Consider the following 23,457-nt stretch of genomic DNA (forward strand, 5'->3'; position numbering starts at 1 on the left):
AGAAGGCACTTTTTTTTCCTTTCCAATTTATATTATCCCACAAAGGCAAACGTTTTTTTTCTCCTGAATGAAATTTTGATATTATTGGGATTTAAGCAAAATCATTACCAAGAAACAACTGATGAAGAGAGGATGCCTACTACACATGGACAATTGAGATGCCAACTAGCTTCACTTTATTAACCATCACTTTGGTATCTGATGAATCTTAACATGTCTCCTTCAATCCAATCATGATAATTTTTCCACAATGGAGTACCTTATTTTTCTACAACACCAGCATCCAGGTGTAACACAGATATGTTGGAAAAAAATCTATATGATACCAAAACTTCCAAATAAAAAATTTCAGTAAGTCCAATATTTACTTAAAATAATATGAAACATCTAGACATTGGGAAACTTGGAGATGACCAGCACAAGTGTTCATGTTTTGCCCATATGTCTTTGATGATGTACCGATTAACTTCCTTCCCAGAATATAAATTTGTTCCTTCCTTCCAAAAGGAAACTGAAAGATTGGGTGAGAAAAATTAAACACTTCTTCTTTCTTCAAGCCATCATTAAAGTGAAAACTGTGAGAGATTGAAATTTGCTGATGTGTGGTTTCCAGCAGAGCAGATAGGTGTAGCTTTAGCAAAGTGTTCAGCTCTCTTTAACCTGATTCCTTGAACACATGGCTCCTCTACATTTTCTAAGGCTTTCTGTAATCTACCCACCCTGGCTCACCAGCACACAAATACATTCATTCCTATCAGGGTCACAGCTGAAGGGAGATTTCTCTGAGAATGAAAGAAATGAATAAACATTTTTGCATATTTTTAAAAAAAGAATTTGTGTATTTGAGAAGAAAGAGAGAGGGAGAGAGAGAGCAGAAGCAGGGGGAGCAGCAGGCAGAGGGAGAAGGAGAAGCAGGCTCCCCTCGGAGCAGGGAGTCCGATGCAGGGCTTGATCCCAGGACTCTGGGATCATGACCTGAGTGAAGGCAGACACTTAACTGACTGAGCCACCCTGGGACCCCAACACTTTTGCAGATTTTATACATATTTTACACACCCTAATTTCAAGGGCAGCAGGAATAACATGAATTGTCTAAAAATATCTATGGCTTACTATATTTGAGAGACACAATTTTATCTGTTCAGTTTTATTTCAGCCCTGAAATATATTTATTTGTGCAGTTTCAAGAAAATAATTCATCATCACTTTTCTTTTTTGTACAAAAATTAAAAGGCCAATAGATCATCACAATAAGAACCTAAGCTACTAAATATGATAAAGCCTTTAGTTCTTAAGAGTCAGAAGAGTTGCAGACATTGCTGCTATAAACATCAGAGTGCACATACCCCTTCGGATCCCTACATTTGTATCTTTGGGGTAAATACCCAGTAGTGCAATTCCTGGATCATATAGTAGCTCTATTTTCAACTTTTTGAGGAACCTCCAGAGTGCCTGCACCAGCCTGCATTCCCACCAACAGTGTAGGAGGGTTCCCCTTTCTCCGCATCCCCACCAACATCTGTCATTTCCTGACTTGTTAATTTTAGCCATTCTGACTGGTGTGAGGTGATATCTCATTGAGGTTTTGATTTAGATTTCCCTAATGCCGAGGGATGCTGAGCACTTTTTCATGTGTCTGTTGGCCATTTGGATGTCTTCTTTGGAAAAATGTCTGTTCATGTCTTCTGCCCATTTCTTGATTGGATTATTTGTTCTTTGGGTGTTGAGTTTAAGTTCTTTATAGATTTTGGATACTAGCCCTTTATCGGATATGTCATTTGCAAATATTTTCTCCCATTCTGTCGGTTGTCTTTTGGTTTTGTGGACTGTTTCTTTTGCTGTGCAAAAGCTTTTTATCTTGATGAAGTCCCAATAGTTCATTTTTGCCCTTGCTTCCCTTGCCTTTGGCGATGTTTCTAGGAAGAAGTTGCTGTGGCTGAGGTCAAAGAGGTTGCTGCCTGTGTTCTCCTTTAGAATTTTGATGGAATCCTGTCTCACATTTAGGTCTTTCAACCATTTGGAGTCTATTTTTGTGTGTGGTGTAAGGAAATGGTCCAGTTTCATTCTTCTGCATGTGGCTGTCCTATTTTCCCAACACCATTTGTTGAAGAGACTGTCTTTTTTCCATTGGACATTCTTTCCTGGTTTGTCAAAGATTAGCTGACCATAGAGTTGAGGGTCCATTTCTGGGCTCTTGATTCTGTTCCATTGATCTATGTGTCTGTTTTTGTGCCAGTACCATACTGTCTTGATGATGACAGCTTTGTAATAGAGCTTGAAGTCTGGAATTGTGATGCTGCCAGCTTTGCTTTTCTTTTTCAACATTCTTCTGGCTATTTGGGGTCTCTTCTGGTTCCATACAAATTTTAGGATTATTTGTTCCATTTCTTTGAAAAAAGTAGATGGTATTTTGATAAGGATTGCACTGAATGTGTAGATTGCTCTAGGTAGCATTGACATCTTCACAATATTTGTTCTTCCAATCCACTGTGGAAAGAGCCAAGATGTTCATCGACAGATGAATGGATAACGAAGATGTGGTATATATATACAATGGAATATTATTCAGCCATCAGAAGGAATGAAAGCTTGCCATTGCAACGATGTGGATGGAACTGGAGGGTATTATGCTGAGCAAAATAAGTCAATCAGAGAAAGACATGTATCATATGACCTCACTGATATGAGGAGTTCTTAATCTCAGGAAACAAACTGAGGGTTGCTGGAGTGGTGGGGGTGGGAGGGATGGAGTGCCTGGATGATAGACATTGGGGAGGGTATGTGCTATGGTGAGCCCTGTGAGTTGTGTAAGACTGTTGAATCACAGACCTGTACCTCTGAAACAAATAATACATTATATATTAAGAAAAAGAAGAAGAAGAAGAAGATAGCAGGAGGGGAAGAATGAAGAGGGGGAAATTCGAGGGGGAGATGAACCATGAGAGACTATGGACTCTGGGAAACAAACTGAGGGTTCTAGAGGGGAAGGGGGTGGGGGGATGGGTTAGCCTGGTGATGGGTATTAAAGAGGGCACGTTCTGCGTGGAGCACTGGGTGTTATATGCAAACAATGAATCATGGAACAGTACATCAAAAACTAATGATGTAATATATGGTGATTGACATAACATAATAATAAAAAAAAAGAGAGAAGAGTTGCTCAGCGGGGAGCCTGCTTCTCCCTTTGCCTGCTGCTCCCCCTGCTCGTGCTCTCTCTCTCTCTCTCTCTGACAAATAAGTAAAGATCCTAAAAAAAAGAAGAAGAAGAGTCAGAAGAGAAAAAAGCTGGTGAGATGTACCCTTTTATGGCCTAGTTCCTTATAGATATATTTAAATAATGAGGGTCAGAGATCTGAACCTAAATCCTGTTTCAAATTTCTGCAGCTTCCTTTAAAAGCATTGGTCTAATCTTCTGAGCAACAAGACGGGGGTGACAATTTCCACAAAATCTCTAATAATCTCATTTCCTCTTAGAGCATTGGAAAATATCTAGAAAGTTACAGAGCATGAACTCTATGCACAATGAATTAAAAGAAATTCAAAGTCTGCATTTTGTTTCAGTTTGTCTTTATGGTAAATGATGTAAAATGATTTATATAGGAAGTTATTGAAGACCTCAGGAAAATGTTAAATTTAATATGCTTTGTTGCTGTACTGAGATTTCTATTATTGAATAATAAATGGATACTTATTTTTAAGGACCCTGGTAGCATAGTACATCTCAAAGGAATTTATTACTTATGAAATTTTATTATATTTAATTTTTATGCATTAGGCAGCTTCTATTTTCTGTTCTCTGGCCCCTTGCTCATAATTCTTCTCTATTTTCATAGGCCACAATGGGCTGATTTTTTTCCCCATGTTTTGCTATGTCTGCCACATAGTCCATTCAATTCAATACTCTTTTACCAAAATCTGCTGCAGAGACCTTCTCAAATCCCAACTTAAATGTTGGTTTTGCCCCAAATTTTATACAATCAGACCATTCTTTATATGTCATATAATATCTTGTAATTGGAAAGCATTTTTGTATTTTCTGCCCAAATTAATATTGTACTAATCTATTTTCTAACTAACTTTATTTAAAAAAATTATACAAATGGTAATTCCTTTTTTTTTTTTACAAATAGTAATTCCTGTCAATAATACTAAAATTATTTTGTTCAAGTTCTATTTTAGGATTGTTATTCAATAAACTGTTCCTTTTATCTCTATAATTCATGATGTGATTTTTAGTCTAAATAATATAAAATTTCTTAAAATGACCAAGTAAAATTAAATAATTTATATAATTAAATTCCAGAATAAAAAATGTGAACTGACAGCAAATGAATTGTTACTCAACCTTTTTTAATATTAAAATAATGCAAATCAAAATGAGGAACCATTTTTTTCACTATCAGATTAAGAAAAGTTAAAAAAAAATTACTAAATGTTTGCAAGAGTGTTGAGAAACAGAAGTTCCAGGTGATTTTAGTGGGGGGTCAATTAATACAACCCTTTTGGAATTAATAATAGATATCCATATCCTTTGACCAGCAAATTCACTTTCAGAAGTTTCTCTTATTTTAAACTATATTACAGTAATCAAACCAGTATGGTACTGGCATTGAAAACAGACACATAAACCAATGGAACAGAATCAAGAGCCCAGGAATAATCCCACACAAACACGGTCAACTAATCTCTAGCAAGGGTGCCAAAAATGCACAATGGAGAAAGGATAGTCTCTTTAATAAGTGTTGGGGAAACTGGGTAGCCTCATGTAAAAGAATGACTTAAATCCTTATTTTATACCATACATAAAAATTAACTCAATAGATGAAAGACTTAAATGTAAGACTCGAAACTGTGAAACTCGTAGAAGAAAACAAGGAAAAAGCTCCTTGACATAGGTCTTGGTAATGGTGTTTTGGATCTGACACCAAAATACAAGCAACAAAAGCAAAAATAAACAAGTGGAACTATATCAAACTAAGAAGTTTTTGTGCAGCAAAGGAAATAGTCAATAAATGAAAAGGAACCCTACCAAATGAGAGAAAATATTGACAAGCCATGTAACTGATAAGGGGTTCATATCCAAAATATATAAGGTACTTAGACAACTCAACAGCCAAAACCCCAAAACCAACCAAACAAACAAAAAACCTGATTAAAAAATGGACAAAGGACCTGAATAGGAGCTTTTCCAAAGAAGATATACAAATGGCCAACAAATATTTGAAAAAGTCAACATCCTTAGTCATCAGGGAAATCCAGACCAAAATTCCAAAAAGATATCTCCTCACACCTATTAGGATGTCTATTATGTAAAAGACAGAAAAAAATAAGTGTTGGTGAGGGTGTGGAGAGAAGGGAACCCTTGTTCACTGTTGGTGGGCATATAAATTGGTACAACCATTATGAAAAATAGCATAGAAGTTCCTGAAAAAAATCAAAAATAGAATTACCATATGTCCATCACTCCCACTTCTGAGTATATATCCAGAGTAAATGAAATCATTGCCTTGCAGAAGTATTTGCGCTCTCATTTGCGCTGTGTACTGCAGCAATATTTATAATAGCCAAGATATAGAAACAACCTGTCAACAGATGAATGGATAAAGAAAATGTGAGATATATATCCCATTATATATCATATATAATAATACATATATATCCTATTATATATTATAATGAGCACATTATAATATATTATAATGAAGTACAATTAAGCCTTTAAAAAGGGGAAATCCTGCCATTTGTAACAACATGGATAAACCTTGAGGCTATTATGCTAAGTGAAATAAGCCAGACACATAAAGACAAATACTATATGATTCCACTTATTTGTGGAACTTTTAGAACCAGAAAGTAGAATGATGGTTGCAAGGGCTCAAGAGTGGGAGAAATGAGGAAATATTGGTTGAATTATATACTTTTTAGTAATAAGATGAAATAACTTCTGAGCATCCAATATACAGCTTGGTGACATAGATAATAATACTCTATTATATACGTAGAATTTGCTAAGAGAGTAGGTCTTATGTTTGTTGGATTTTTGATTACTGTTTCAATTTCCTTATGGTTATAGGTTCTGTTCAGGTTTTCTATTTCTTCCTGGTTCAGTTTTGGTAGTTGATACATCTCTAGGAATGCATCCATTTCTTCCCGATTACCTAATTTGCTGGCATATAGTTGCTCATAATATGTTCTTATAATTGTTTGTATTTCTTTGGTGTTGGTTGGGATCTCTCCTCTTTCATTCATGATTTTGTTGATTTGGGTCATTTCTCTTTTCTTTTTGATAAGTCTGGCCAGGGGTTTATCAATCTTGTTAATTCTATCAAAGAACCAGCTCCTAGTTTCATCGATCTGTTCTACTGTTCTTTTGCTTTCTATTTCATTGATTTCTGCTCTAATCTTTATTATTTATTCTCTCCTGCTGGGTTTAGGTTTTATTTGCTGTTCTTTCTCCAGCTCCTTTAGGTGTAGGGTTAGGTTGCGTATTTGAGACCTTTCTTGTTTCTTGAGAAAGGCTTGTATTGCTATATATTCTCCTCTTAGGACTGCCTTTGCTGGATCCCAAAGATTTTGAACAGCTGTGTTTTCATCTTCATTTGTTTCCATGAATTTTTTAAATTTTTCTTTAATTTCCTGGTTGACCCATTATTCTTTAGTAGGATGCTCTTTAGCCTCCATGTATTTGAGTTCTTTCCGACTTTCCTCTTGTGATTGAGTTCTAGTTTCAAAGCATTGTGGTCTGAAAATATGCAGGGAATGATCCCAGTCTTTTGGTACAGGTTGAGACCTGATTTGTGATCTAGGATGTGATTTATTCTGGAGAATGTTCCATGGGCACTAGAGAAGAATGTGTATTCTGTTGCTTTGGGATGGAATGTTCTGAATATATCTGTGAAGTCCATTTGGTCCAGTGTGTCATTTAACGTCTTTATTTCCTTGTTGATTTTTTGCTTAGATGATCTCCCAACAAACAAAAGCCCAGGGCCAGATGGCTTCCCAGGGGAATTCTACCAAACATTTAAAGAAGAATTAATACCTATTCTCCTGAAACTGTTCCAAAAAATAGAAATGGAGGGAAAACTTCCAAACTCATTTTATGAGGCCACCATTACCTTGATCCCCAAACCAGACAAAAACCCCATCAAAAAGGAGAATTACAGACCAATATCCTTGATGAACATGGATGCAAAAATTCTCACCAAAATACTAGCCAATAGGATACAACAGTACATTAAAAGGATTATTCACCACGACCAAGTGAGATTTATCCCTGGGCTGCAAGGTTGGTTCAACATCTGCAAATCAATCAATGTGATGCAATACATTAATAAAAGAAAGAACAAGAATCATATGATCCTCTCAATAGATGCAGAAAAAGCATTTGACAAAGTACAGCATCCTTTCTTGATCAAAACTGTTCAGAGTATAGGGATAGAGGATACATATCTCCATATCATAAAAGCCATCTATGAAAAACCCACAGTGAATATCATTCTCAATGGGGAAAAACTGAGAGCTTTGCCGAGGAACACGGCAGGGATGTCCACCATCACCCCTGCTATTCAACATAGTACTAGAAGTCCTAGCCACAGCAATCAGACAACAAAAAGAAATAAAAGGCATCCAAATCAGCAAAGAAGAAGTCAAACTCTCACTGTTTGCAGATGATATGATGCTTCATGTGGAAAACCCAAAAGAGTCCACCCCAAAACTGCTAGAACTCATACAGGAATTCAGTAAAGTGGCAGGATATAAAATCAATGCACAGAAATCAGTGGCATTCCTATACACCACCACCAAGACAGAAGAAAGAGAAATTAAGGAGTCAATCCCATTTACAATTGCACCCAAAACCATAAGATACTTAGGAATAAATCTAACCAAAGAGGCAAAAAATCTGTACTCAGAAAACTATAAAATACTCATGAAAGAAATTGAGGAAGACACAAAGAAATGGAAAAACGTTCCATGGGAGGATGGGTTAGCCTGGTGATGGGTATTAAAGAGGGCACATTCTGCATGGAGCACTGGGTGTTATACGCAAACTATGAATCATGGAACAGTACATCAAAAACTAATGATGTAATGTATGGTGATTAACATAACATAATAATAATAAAAAAAAGAGAATAGATCTTAAGTGTTCTCACCAAAAAATAAATAAATAAGTAAGTATGAGACTAATGGATATGTTAATTTGTTTGTGGTAATCATTTTACAATGTATGAATATATCAAATAATCAAATTGTACTTTATACAAGTGTGAAATATATATGTATATACAAATTTTGTCAATTAGATCTCAACAAAGTTGGAATAAAAATAAATTTATTTTAGAGTTTTCTTTACATGAATATTCAAAAATTACGCACTCAAAAATACTAAGTATGGTAATAGAAACCAGTAAAACCATCTGAGCTTTTATTAATAGAGAGATGGCTAAGATATTATGTGTGGGCTACTATATAACTGTGCAGTATGTAGATAATTGGAAACATTGTGTAGATTTGTATATGCTCATAGGGACAGTTGCCTACTATTTTGCAAGATTTAAAAAATGCAAATTCTCAAAAATTATGTATTTTGTGGATGTAGATACAAAAATTTCCTAAATTTTTCCAATTTCTGTTTCCCACTCTTCTTGTGATACTGCCTTTTCTTCTCAGACTAGGAGGACATTTACTTTTAATTTTGTAACCTTCTCTTCCTTTTGAATTTGTTTTCCTAAGATAATTAGAAAATAGGAAAGGGATAAACTAGAAGAAATATCTTAAACATTTTATTCTTAAAACTAATGACAGTTCAATATATGGTGTCTTAAACATCAACATAAAGATGTCCTGTACACAGTTGAGAATAATAAGAGTGAGATCTTGCTGGAGAGTTAACTTTTAGAATCATTACTAGTGGATTTGAATAAAGCTACCTAGGTAAATATGTATGCAGGGGAAAGCAAATAGATTGAGTTCTTCAACACTGAAGGAGTAGAGATAGCTGAGGAGCCAGGAGAGAGAACTTTACTTTCAGTAGCATTCAATAGAATTTGTTGAATAAATGAATAAATAAATTAAAAGGTTTTCATGGAGAACCAGGAAAGAAAGTCACATCTGATATTAAGAAGTGTCAGTCAGTTAAGGGTTGGAGAGAGATTAGGTAAAAACAAAAATATATCCACTGATTTTGGCAAAGTGGAAGTTATTAGTGTCCTTAGTAAAGTCATTTCATTGCAGTGGTGGAGATAGAAATCAGATTGTACTAGGTTGAGAAGGAAATAAAAATTAAAAAATAGAGGACTGTGAGTTAGACATTAATTTTGAAGGGGAAAATAAGAGGTAGTACCTACAAGGAGCTTTGGGCACAGGGCTGTTTTAAGACTCATGTGGTTAGACCTGAGTTAGCTGAAGAGCAGTGTGTTCTGAGATAACATCTGAAAAAAAAAAAAGCCTGATGAAGACTTAAAACTATATCTCTCTAATACCCCCCAAAAATAGAAAAAATAGAAAACACCAGTATTACCAATATTTAAATTATGATGAAAAACTATTCAAATAATGGGATAGTACTTCCATCCCCCTTAAAAACCATTTGCCTGCTTGTCACCTTCAGGTGTAAATTGTGTTAATGATATTATGCTTAAATACTTCACGAAAAGATTTTTTTTAAGTAAGAAATTGAAAATTTACTATCTGTGTCCAAGAGGACACATATCTTCATGCAGAAAACATTGCTGAAACATCATAGCATAATCTTTCAGAAAGATGTCTAAGTTGCACAGAAAAGTTTTGGTGAGTTTATAATTTTCTTGAAAGTTTAAATGGCAAACCAAAGTTATCAAACAATGAAAACTTGCTCAATGAAACTTGCACAGAAAGGAAAGTAGAGACTTTTGTATTTCCTTATTCCAAATAAACTATTCATGCTGGGGCTTCAAAGAAAACACATGATTGTTTTATATTTTTTGCCCTATGCTTGAAGCATAGGAACTTGGAACAGGCCAGTTAGAAGAAGTGTGCACTGGAGGAACAGACTCTTTGATTTTATGGCAGTAGGTACATCCTCTTGGAGATGTGATTTTATGTTAAAAATGGAATGCCTTGCTAACTAAAGAGGTAAAAGATCTGTACTCTGAAAATTATAGATCACTTATGAAAGAAACTGAAGAGGCCACAAAGAAATGGAAAAGTATTCCATGCTCATGGATTGGAAGAACAAACACTGTTAAAATGTCTATACTACCCATAGCAATCTATACATTTAATGCAATTCCTATCAAAATACCACCAGTGTTTCTCACAGAGCTAGAACAAACAATTCTAAAATTTGCATGGAACCACAATAGCCTGAATAGCCAAAGCAAATCTGAGAAAGAAAAACAAAACTGGAGGCATCACGATTCTGGATTTCAAGCAATATTACAAAGTTGTAGCCATTAAAAAATTATGATACTGGCACAAAAACAGACACATAGATCAATGGAACAGATTAGAGAACCCAGAAATGGACCCACAGCTTTATGGTCAACTAATCTTCAACAAAGCAGTAAAGAATATCCAATGGAAAAAGGACAGTCTCTTCAACAAATGGTGTTGGGAAAACTGGACTGCAACATGCACAAGAATTAAACTGGACCACTTTCTTACACAATACACAAAAATAAATTCAAAATGGATGAAAGACCTAAATGTGAGACGGGAAACCACCAAAATCCTAGAGGAGAACACAGGCAGAAACCTCTTTGACCTCGGCTACAGCAACTTCTTACTAGATGTGTCACCAGAAATAAGGGAGATAAAAGCAAAAATGAACTATTGGGACTTCAGCAAGATAAAAAGCTTCTGCACAGCAAAGGAAATAATCAACAAAACTAAAAGCCTATGGAATGGGAGACAATATCTGCAAACAATATATCTGATAAATGGTTAGTATCCAAAACCTATGAAGAACTTATCAAACTCAATGTCCTAAACATAAGCAATCCAGTTGAAATGGGTAGAAGATGTGAATAGATAGTTTTCCAAAGAAGATATCCAAATGGCTAACAGAAACATGAGAAGATGCTCAACATTACTCATTATCAGGCAAATACAAATAAAAAACCATGATGAGATACCACCTCACACCTGTCAGAATGGCTAAAAATTAACAATACAAGAAACAAAGGGTGTTGGTGAGGTCAAAGAAAGGGGAACCCTCTTGCACTATTGGTGGGAATGCACACTGGTGCAGCCACTCTGGAAAACAGTATGGAGGTTCCTCAAAAAGTTAAAAATAGAGCAATTTCACTACTAGGTACAAAAATACAGATTTGAAGGAGTACTTGCACTCCGATGTTTATAGCAGCGTTGTCAGCAATAGCCAACTATGGAGAGAGCCTAAATATCCATTGACTAATGAATGGATAAAGAAGATGTGGTGTGTGTGTGTGTGTGTGTGTGTGTGTGTGTGTGTATAATATACACACATTGGAATATTACTCAGCCATCAAAAAAATGAAATCTTGGCATTTGGAACGACATGGATGGAGCTAGAGTGTATAATGCTAAGTGAAATAAGTCAGTCAGAGAAAGATAAGTACTATATGATATCGCTCATATGTGGAATTTAAGAAGGAAAACAGATGAACATATGGGAAGGGGGAAAAGAAAAAAAGAGAAGGAAAGAAGCCTTAAGAGACTCTTAATGATAGAGAACAAACTGAGGGTTGATAGAGGAAGGAGGGTAGGGGATGGGCTAGGTGGGTGATGGGTGTTAAAAAGAGCATTTGTTGTGAGGAGCACTGGATGCACTTATTGTAGGAGCACTGGGTGCACTTATTGTAGGTAAGTGATGAATCACTGAATTCTCCATAAACCAGGATCGCATTTTATGTTCAATAAAATTTAAATTAAAGAAATGGAATGGTTTGAAATCAATTCTGTTGCATGGAAGGCAAAAGGAGCACAGCATACTAAGAACATACTTTGCAAATGCTTTCTTTCACCAAAACCCATGTGTGAAGGGAGGAGTGTGGAGAAGATAATGAACTCTTAGCTGAACTCATCTTTCTCTCACTACTTGTAAGACAGAAAAATTTTTTTAAATGCAAATGAGAGCAATATTTCTGCTGGTAACAGCAGGAGGTCATGTTGGATCAGATGATTTATAGAATTGTTAGTAACTCTGCGTGATTAGGATTGGCCCTACCTTTTTCTTTCTGCCTTTTTGTGCTATGCTTTCTCCATTTATTCCTTCTTAAAAACTCTGTGCATGGAAAGTGGACTAATGTACCTGACAGCAGGAAAATCAGATAACTTATATCAATAAAAACCAGGATATCTCTTTTTAATTAATGTGATTTATTAGATTTGAAGCTAGATAAACAACTCCTATTGGAGTTTCAATGTAGTTCTCTCATTACCAGTTTAATTTATTGAATCCCTCTACTGTACTCTCCTGGTTAATTTTGATATACTCTCCAACAATCCTAAAACCCACGGTTGATACTGTTGTTGTTTGTAAGAACTTTTGCAGTATTCAGCTTCTTTATATCCTGTGCAGAGATGGTCAGGTATAATAGAGAAATGTGGCATTATAAAACAGTCACAGTAAACAATCAAGATCTTCTTTGTGAACCACAAAAATGCAGTAGAAAAGGTAAGGAAGAAGAACATTGCTGGAAATGTTATTTGTCCCAAATAATATCAACAGGAAAAAAGTTTCTTTTGAAATAACTGTAACAGTTCCTAATTTCATTATATGGATAATAGTATGAGTCCTATCCCTGCTGTTAAAAATAGATTTTTTCTCCAAGATGACAAAAACAAGTTAAATTTATATCTTAATTTTAATCCTGGTCTAGTTCTAACATTTTTTTTTAAAGATTTTATTTATTTATTTCACAGAGAGAGAGACAATGAGATAGGGAACACAAGCAGGGGGAGTGGGAGAGGGAGAAGCAGGTTTCCCGCTGAGCAGGAGCCCGATGTGAGGCTCGATTCCAGGACCCTGGGATCATGACCTGAGCCGAAGACAGACGCTTAACGACTGAGCCACCCAGGCGCCCCTAGTTCTAACATTTTATTTAATACTTCTGTTTAGTGAGATCTATTATTGACAATTGCATAATTAGTGCTAACTCAAAATGACATTGTATCCATTTGACTCCATTTTTAAAGGCACTATTATATAACACCTAGGCAAATGTTTTCAAGATCAGCATTTGGTTAATTTTCCTACTTGTTATAACCAAACCTTTTATTAGTTCTATCCTAAACTTTGACATTCAATGTATATGCCAGCATTTATTTTTCATTGAATTAAAATATATCCCAGTTAGGAATTAAAATCTTTAATGTAGTAGTCATGTAATATTTTTATTGTCTCAATTACTAACACAGTCTAGAAACTCAGCAGAGATTCAACAAATGCTTAGTTTTGAGAACTGAAAATATGAGAGCAGTTCCTCTACATTAGACAACAAAAGGAAGATTGTTTTGTAGTTAAGCTTTAGGACTAGACTTCGCATCCCCTTGAGAAATCTTTCTTTCAGTTTTCACAGTAACAAAGAAATCCTAGTGTTGAAATGACTCATGAGGTATATAGTCTAATTTCTCTAATTTGCAGCAAAACTAAGAAGTGGTTGACCAGTCTCTGGTGAGAAGGGATTTACTACTTCCTAGGGCAGATATGCCTTTTCAGACAGCTCTGACAAGTTTTATATTAAGCTGACTTCTTGGAAACAGCTTTGGTGTTCCCATTTGGCTTCTCTTGTCTAGATTGTTTAATACTTCCTCATAACCCTTCATATGTTGGTTAGTATGTTTTTGGCTACAAGAAATAGCAAACTTTGATGACAATAACCTTCAAAGGTATGTACAGTTACTTCACATTACAATAAGAGTTAGAATAGATTCTAGTGTTGGTTGATTTAGCTATTCAAGGATGGTATCAAAGACTCAAGTTTTATTTTTCTCCCTTTTTGTTTTCTCCTGTCTTCCTTAATGGTGTCTTCATTGTTACGCTGGTAGGAAGATAGCTTCTTTTCACATATCAGAGAAGATAAGGATGAGAGATTATCTTTTCTTATACATGTCTTTTAAGAACAAGATACACTTTGGCAGCACTATAGTAAAATAGGAACAATACAGAGATAGTATGGCCCCTATGCAAGGATGACGTGCAAATTCGTGAATCATTCCATATGTTTTTTAAAAGAACAAAAAACACATTTCCACACCACTCAGCAGGTTTCATGTATCATTAAAAAAAAAAAATTGGGCCTGAAGTAATTTCTGGCAAGGGTGATGAGATTACCTTAATTGTATTAAAAAAAATGATCTGCTGTGAAATAGAATCAATCACATATCTACTACACCTGGTTTTCATATGCTTTTTTGTTCTATTTTTTCCTTCGGTTTTATTGAGATATAAATGACATATACCATGGTATAAGTTTAAGGTATACAACATGTTGATTTGATACACTTACATATTGCAAAACGGTTACCACTATAGCAGCTAGCTAATGTCAAATAATTACCTCTGTCATGTGAAATAATTACCATTTTTTAAAAGATTTTATTTATTTGAGAAAGAGAGAATGAGAGATAGAGAGCACAAGAGGGAAAAGGGTCAGAGGGAGAAGCAGACTCCCTGCTGAGCAGGGAGCCCGATGTGGGACTCGATTCCGGGACTCCAGGATCATGACCTGGGCCGAAGGCAGTCGCTTAACCAACTGAGCCACCCAGGTGCCCTAATTACCATTTTTTAATGGTAAGAATATTTAAGATCTACTTACTCTTTTTTTTAAAGATTTTATTTATTTATTCATGAGAGACAGAGAGAGAGAGAGAGAGAAGCAGAGGGAGAAGCAGGCTCCTCGCTTAGCAGGGAGCCCAATGCCGGACTTCATCCCAGGACCCTGGGATCATGACCTGAGCCGGAGGCAGACGCTTAACCATCTGAGCCACCCAGGAGCCCTCTACTTACTCTTTTTTATCCGGTTGATAACAAAGTATGGGATTTTAACTCCTATATATTAAAGGTCATTAATAAGTCACTATTTTTTGTTACCACCAAGCTGTATCTAATAGGAAAGTTTTCTGATCACACTTTGATAAAAATCAAGGAAATAAATGAAAACGTCACCTTTTCAATAAATAAAGGGGGTAAGTAAAAAAAGGAGGGGGAAGAGTTTCTTATGGAAACACATGTTGATTCATTTGTATATAATCTATACATATCCTTAGAGTATATCTTTGTATTTTGTGTACTTTGTGAATTATTTTAGATTTACATTAATTGTGGCACTTGAAAATTCCCACACACTCAAAAACAACCATTTCATGTGTTGAAATATGTCATGAGCTTATCTAAAAGTATTGTTGATTGTTCTCAAGCAAAAATTGTATTTTTGTTTGGTAACAAATTTTTGTTCTTTTCATGCTAAGAATGAACTGAGGCTCTTTAATATTTCTTTTCCACCATGCTCATATTGGGTAGTAATTTAATGTATAAAGGGTAAATACATTGGATGAGACTCACCATATTCTATAGAATCAGATCACTAATCTATTTCTCCTTTAGAAAGATTAAAAAATAAACAGATAAAAATTTGAGACATATTGTCCATTTTGGAAAATGTCAGGCCCCAGTTTGTATTCAATAGGAGTAATTTCAGGAGATTTCTCTGATGCAGTCCTTCTAAAATTTTGTCAGGGTGACAATACCTTGTTTATCCCCTGATTAATGTATTACTTTTAAAGAACAGCTGAAGAGATCTGATGTGTCAGTTCATTTAAATGCTGCCATTTTGCTTTTGTTCAGGAGCACAGCAAATCACCCTCACACCACGATGAATAAGATCTTGCCATTTGGTGCTGTAAATGTCTGATTAATCTTCATGCCTTAGGCAGACAAAGAGGGTGAGGAAGAAGGAAGGAGGAGGAATTCCTTCAAATCCATGTTTCCCAGAACTCTCCTGACAGATTGCGCAACTTCTGATTTATGTGATGTGGTAAGCGACCTAGAGGATGGCTCACATCGTTTGCAGCTTAACTTCTTTGAAAACTAAAACACAGATGCATGAATTGTCAGCAAGTCACACAGATGGCCTTGGCTTTTCAGTGGAATAATCAATTGTCTAAGTGTGTGACAAAAAATACATATATATACAATTTCTTATGTTGGCATTATTTCACTTTATATATGTGGTTGTATTTAGTATATGCTACCCTGGCCTTGAAGAATTTACTTCTTTGGACTCTCTAACCTTGGTCTGTGTCACCACCATCTATCTGTTCAGTTGTTTATGTTAAGGAACATGGAGTCTTTCTTGAGTCTTTCTGTTACTCACATCTTCACTGTATTTCTCAGGTCTTTCCCAAATCCTTGCACCCTACCCTGTTGCCACAGCCTCTGCTCTGCTTTAGTTTTTATCAGCTTTAGTGTAAGTAATTTCAGTAACCTTTTTACAAGATGTTCTCCACTCCCTTTTTCCCTCAATAACGTGTCCTTTACACTGTGGCAACATGGCAACATGTTCAAAGATAAACTTCATTATTTCATTAGCTTATTTGTTGAACATCTCCCAATCTCCACACTTGCCTCCCAGAATTTCTTGTAAGGATAAGTACAAATAACATCCATGCCGTGTCCTTCCAAATACGGCTTCAGGCTACTGTTCTGACCTCATGATCCTTACAATTGCCTACATGGGCTGCTCCCACTTTCTTTCTAAGCCTATAAAATACACTGGATGAGAGACTCAACATACAAGGCTCCTCCTACATGTTACTTTCCCTTCTGTACATTTAGATGTAGTGAACACTCTCATCCTCTCTTCCCATAGCATTTTATATATTTCAATTAGAGATTTTTATTTCTCTGTGGTTATTTTAGGATATTGCATCTTTTTCTCTGTATAAGACAGATTGTGCTTTACTCTAGCATCTCATAGCTAACTACTACTAATCACTCTAACAAAGAAATCTGGTACCATCAAAATGAAAACAACAGGGGCATCTGGGTGGCTCAGTCGGTTAAGCGTCTGCCTTCAGCTCAGGTCATGATTCCATGGTTCTGGGATCGAGCCCCACACCAGGCTCCCTGCTCAGCGGGGAGTCTGCTTTTCCTTCTCCCTTGGCCCTTCCACCCCACTCATGTGTGCACTCTCTCTCTCTCTCTCTCTCTCTCAAATCAATCTTAAAAAAAAATGAAAGTAACAAGAGCTGCTTAAATTTTTTTTTTTTAATTCCCCAGAAGGACATATATATAGTTCTAGGCCTTCCACTAAATTCTTCAGTGATTTTTATGGGCACCCTTCCCTTAAGTAGTATCACTGGTTGAGAACTACTGAAAGATCCATATTTATAACTTAAGTCCTTAGCACAGTTCCCAGTAAAGAGTAAGCACTCAAAAGACTTGTTAAATGGCTGACTCAAAGTATACTTTCTAATTTAGGTGTTTCTTATAGGTCTGGCTTATTTATCGTTATCATAGCTCCTTACTTTCTAAGCATACTCCTTTGAACCCTCTTACAGAAATCCCTGATCATTGGAGGATTATGTAATCCAGAAACATCACCTTCCATTCGTCTTCATCACTGTCATCTACTGACCTGCTAGCATTTACCTATTAAGCAGAATTTTAACACCAGACATCTTTTCCTTTAACCCAAATCTTGTCTACATCCTACATTAATTCAGTAATTATTTAGTTACTTCCTGCTGAGCCTGGGAGTTCCTACCTTTGTATTTTCTTGAGTTATTTATCAGCTCCTTATCATTAATCTTTTCATTCATTTATTTCTTCAGAATATAAAAATGCTCTTTGTTCTCAAATCTTCAAAAATACTCTAATGTCTCCAACCTCGTACTGGCAGCAAGACTCTTTCTCCTTCACAGTTAAGTCTCTTGAATGAGTTGTATGCATTTTCACATATTCTTTTTCCTCTATTATTTCTCAAATCACTGCCATCTAGCCTCAATCTTTATGACCTCAATTAGATCATTTCAAAAATGATCTCTCTTGCTAAATTTAATGGAAAATTTTGTGTTCTTCTGTTTCTTACTCTACCATATGACAATATCACTCATTTAAATTTTTGGGGGTGTTTTTGGCTGTCTCATTCTTTTTCTCTATTCCCATATCTATTTAGGCTCCTCCTCCTTTACCTATTCCTTAAGTATTGGTGTTTTCCAACATTCTTTCTGTCCCTGGTCTCTTCTTTTACTGCCATTCTCATACCATGTGAACTTAGCCAGCGCCACAGTCATATTTGTGGTTTATAATCTGTGATCAGTGAGCCCTTGATGGTCCATGAATCAATGCCTTTAAGGGACTTCATGCATTGCCTTTTGGAAGGGCTTGTGAATCCTTAGAACTTTCATTCAAAATAAATTGTGGTATATACATATAATGAAATATTATTCATATTGAAAGGGGAATGAAGTACTGATAGATGCTATAACTCGAATGAACCTGGAAAACATGCTAAGTTAAAGAAGCCAGAGTCAAAAATTTATATATTGTATGATTACACTTGTATGTAGTATCCCAAATAGGTAAATCTATAGAGACAGAAAGAGGAAAGTGGTTGTCAGGGCTGGGGAGAGTGGAAATTGTTAATGATTACTTAATGGGAAAGGGATGTTTTCAGGTGATGATGATAAGGTTTTAAATTAGAGAGTGGTGATTCCACAACATAATGAATGTACTATATACCACTGAATTGTAAAATGGTTAATTTATGTTGTGTGAATTTTACTTTAAATATAAAAAATTAACAGGCTTATTTCTTAACCCCCACCAAAAGAAAGGTCCAAAGAGGGAGCGCCTGGGTAGCCTAGTCAGTTAAGCCTCTGTCTTTGGCTTAGGTCATGATCCTGGGGTCTTGAGATCGAGTCCTGCATCAGGCTCCTTGCTCAGTGGGGAGAGAGCAGGGAGCCTGCTTCTCCCTTTCTCCCTGCCTCATCTCTCTTCTTTCGCTCCCTCTCTCTCTCAAATAAATAAATAAAATCTTTAAAAAAAGAAAGGTCCAAAGATTTTATAGTATCAGATTTTTTCCAGTTTTATTAAGGTATAGCTGACATATAACATTGTATTAATTTAAGGTACTTAATACAGTGATATACGTATATATTACAAAAGGATTACCACAGTAAGTTTAGTTAACATCTATCACCTCACAAAGTTATAATTTTTTTCCCTTGGGATGAAAACTTCTAAGACATACTCTCTTAGTAACTTTGAAATATACAATACAGTATTGTTAACTGTAGTCACCATACTATACATTACCTCCCCAGAACTTATTTATCTTAAAACTGGAAGTTTGTACCTTTTGTTGGCATTTATCCCATATCACCCACCACCTAACCCTCACCTCCAGCAACGAGCAATCTGTTCTCTGTATCTATGAGATTGGTTTTTTTTTTTTTTTTAGATTCCACATATACGTGAGATAATAAAGTATTTGTCTTCCTCTGTCAGACTTATTTCACTTAGCATAAGGCCTTCAAGTCCATCCTTGTTGCTGCAAATGGCAGGATTTCCTTCATTTTTATGGCCAAATAATATTCTATGTGTACATATGCCACATTTTCTCTGTACATTCATTTCTCAGTGGACACTTATGTTATTTCCATATCTTAGCTATTGTAAATAATGCTGCAGTGAATATGGGGGTGCAGGTATCTTTTTGAGATAGTGATTTGATTTCCTTCAGATAGATACTCAGAAATGGAATTTTTGGATCACATGGTAGTTCTATTTTTAATTTTTTGAGAACCTTCCATACTGTTTCTCATAGTGGCTGGACAACGTTACATTCTCACCAGCAGGTGCACAAGAGCTCCTTTTCTTCACATCCTTGCCAACACTTATCTCTTATCTTTTTGATAATTGCCATTCTAATAGGTGTGAGGTGATGTAACCATATCTCATTATGGTTTTGATTTGCATTTTCTGATGATTAGTGATGTTGAGCACCTTTTTGCGTACTGTGGGCCATTTGTATGGTCCTAAGTCTTCTTTGGAAAATGTCTTTTCTGTTCCTCTGCCCATTTTTAATCAGATTGTTTGATTTTTTGCTTTAAGTTGTATGAGTTCTTTATATGATTTGGATGTTAACCTCTTAAAAGATATATGATTTGCAAATATTTTTTCCTCATTAGGTATGTTGTCTTTTAATTTTGTTAATCATTTCCTTTGCCATTCAGAAGCCTTTCAGTTTGATGTAGTCCCACCATTTATTTTTGCTTTTGGTATTAAAGCAAAAAAATCATTGCCAAGGCCTATATCAGTGTTACTTCTAGGGATATTGTGGTTTTAGGTCTTACATTCAAGTCTTTAATCCATTCTGGGTTGATTTTTGTGTATGATGTAATATAGGAGTACAGTTTCATTTTTTTTTTATGTGGCCATCCATTTTTCTCAGCATCACTTATTAAAGAGACCAACATTTCCTCATTGTATATTCTTGGTTCCTGTGTCATAAATTAATTGACCATATATGTGTGGGTTTATTTCTGGATTCTCTATTCTATTCCACTGATATATGTGTCTGTCTTTATGCCAATGTCATACTGTTTTGATTACTATAACTTGGTAATGTAGTTTGAAATCAGAAAGTTTGACATCTCTAGCTTAATTTTTTCTCAAGTTTGTTTAGCTATTCAAAGTCTTTTGTGGTTCCATACAAATTTTAGGATTGTTTTTTCTCTATAAAAAGTGCTGATGGAATTGCATTGAATCTATAAATTGCTTTGGGTAGTATTGACATTTTAACAATATTCATTCTTCCAATCCATGAGCTTGGAGTATCTTTTCATTTATTTGTGTCTTCTTCAATTTCTTTTATTAATGTCTTACTGTCTTTAGTATATGGATCTTTCAGCTCATTGATTAAATTTATTCCTCAGTATTTTATTCTGTTTGATGAAATTGTAAATGAGATTGTTCTCTTAATTTCTTTTTCAGACAGTTTGGTGTTAGTAGATATAAATGCAACTGATTTTTGTATATTGATTTTGTATCCTACAACTTTACTGAATTTATTAGTTCTAACAGTTTTTTGATGGGTCTTAAGGATTTTCTATATATAGTATCATGTCATCTGCAAATAGAGTTTTACTTTTTTCTTCTATTTTAGAGGCTTTTCTTTTTTCTTCTTGACTAACTGTTCTGGCTAGGACTTCCTGTACTATGTCAAATAAAAGTGGTTCGAGTGGGCAGCCTTGTCTTATTTCTGATCTTTAAAGAAAAGGTTTCAGCATTTTTCACCATGTTAGCTGTAGGTTTATCATCTATGGCCTTTGTTATATTGATGTTCATTCTATTTTCTCTATACCCAGCTTGTTGAGAGTTTTTTCATGAATGGGTGTTGAATTTTGCCAAATGCTTTTTCTGCATCTGTTGAGATGAAGGTAGGATTTTTACCCTTCATTTTGTTTGTGTGGTATAACACTTTAATTGATTTGTGGATGTTGAACCATCCTTGCATACTTGGAACATGTTCTACTTGATCATAGTGTATGATCCTTTTAATGTATTGTTGAATTTGGTTTGCTAATATTTTGTTGAGGATTTCTGCTTCTGTAGTTCATCAGGGATGTTGCCCTATAATTTTCTTTTCTTGTGGCATCCTTCTCTCATTTTGATATAAGGGTAATGCTGGCTTTGTAAGTGAGTTTTCATGTGTTCCCTTCCTCTCTGTGTTTTGGAAGAGTTTGAGAAAATTAGTATTAATTCTTCTTTGAACGTTTGGTAGAATTCACCAATGAAGCCATTTGGTTCTGGACTTTTGTTTGTTGGGAGGTTTCTGATTCTTGGTTCAAACTCCTTACTAGTACTTGGTCTATTCAGATTTTCTATCTCTTTATGATTCAATCTTGGTAGATTGTATGCTTCTAGGAATTTCTTTATTTTATGTTGTCCAATTTGTTATTGTATAATATTTTGTAGTAGTTTCTCATGATCCTTTGTATTTCTGTGTTATCAGTTGTAATGTCTCCTCTTTCATTTCTTATTTTACTTATTTGAATCCTCTTTTTTTTTCTTGGTAAGTCTAGTTAAAGATTTATCTGTTTTATTTATCTTTGCAAAATACCAGCTCTTTGTTTCATTGATCTTTTCTATTGTCTTTTTAGTTTTTATTTTATTTATTTGTACTCTCTTTGTTACTTTCTTCCTTTTGCTAACTTTGGTGTTCATTTGTTCTTTCCTAGTTCCTTGAGGTGTGTAGTTAGGTTGTTAATTTTAGTTAATTCTTTTTTCTTAATGTTAAACTTTTATCACTTTGAACTTCCCTCTTTGGACAGATTTTGCTGTATCATATACATTTTGATAGGCTGTATTTCCACTTTCATTTGTCTCAAGATATTTTTTTTTATTTTTCTTTTGAGTTCTTCTTTGACCCATTGGTTGTTCAGTAGCATGTTGTTTAATCTCCACATATTTGTGAATTTTCCAATCTTCTATTTATCATTGATTTCTAGTTTCATGACGTTGTTGGTGAAGGGCCTTGATAAGGTTCCACTCAAATTTATTTAGACTTGTTTTGTGACTTAACATATCATCTTCTCTAGAGAATTTTCCATGTGCTGATTTTGGATGGTATGTTCTATAAATATCTTTTAGGTCCATCTGGTCTAATATGTAGTTTAAGTCCAGTGTTTCCTTATTAATTTTATGTCTGGATGATCTACCTATTGTTAAAAGTGGGTATTGAAGTCCCATATTGTTGTATTTCTGTCTATTTCTCCCTTCAGGTCTGTTTTTTGTTTTTGTTTTTGCAAAGCAGTCTATGAGTAACCTGCATCAGAATCATCTGGTGTGAGTTTTTTTTTTTTTTTTTTTAAAGCAGATTCCTAGCTAACCCCATAAGAGACCCATGGAATTATAGTCTTGAGGCTAGGTTTTAAACATCTTAATTTTTAGTAACTATCCTAGATTATCAGCTTTATGCAAAAGGTATACATATCTCTGGGGGCAAATAAAGACTTTGCAAAGAAGTGTAGAGGCTCAAATAACTCTCAGAGAATCAGTTTCCAAATTCCCAATTTTCACATGTGCTATTCCTAAAGCTAATATCCTTGAGAATGTACTTGGATTATTCTAGTTTTCTTTTCTTACATCCCTTCTTATACCAGATCATCTAGTTCACAAATAAGGCCTTACTGACTGTGAATCTAACAATGGTACAGCGACTCCAATATGTAAATCCTCCAGGGTGCCAAATACAGAGATAATTTAAAATATTGATGTTTATGTTGAGAAGGTAAATGACACTAATGAATAGAAAATAAATCTTTCTGCAAGAAAGATATCTAATTATTTTCTTTCAACAAAATTAAAAGAGAACCAATTGAGTTGTCAGCTTATAGATCATTAAACATAATTTTTGATAATGGATTACTGAAATTTTTGACATATAACTCAAAAGGAGTTTAAAGTGTCATGTTATATTGCTATTA

The 23,457-nt window shown here is 35.0% G+C and overlaps 1 pseudogene; it reads left to right on the plus strand.

Moving 5' to 3' along the window:
- The first annotated feature begins 14,090 nt into the window (after positions 1-14,090).
- On the plus strand, positions 14,091-14,189 carry LOC114215111 (U6 spliceosomal RNA; annotated as a pseudogene).
- The last annotated feature ends 9,268 nt before the right edge of the window (positions 14,190-23,457 follow it).

The sequence above is a fragment of the Eumetopias jubatus genome, unplaced genomic scaffold, assembly GCF_037043125.1.
Source record: "Eumetopias jubatus isolate StellerSeaLion01/CBP00866 unplaced genomic scaffold, mEumJub1_p1.0 scaffold_8, whole genome shotgun sequence".
Lineage (NCBI taxonomy): Eukaryota > Metazoa > Chordata > Mammalia > Carnivora > Otariidae > Eumetopias > Eumetopias jubatus.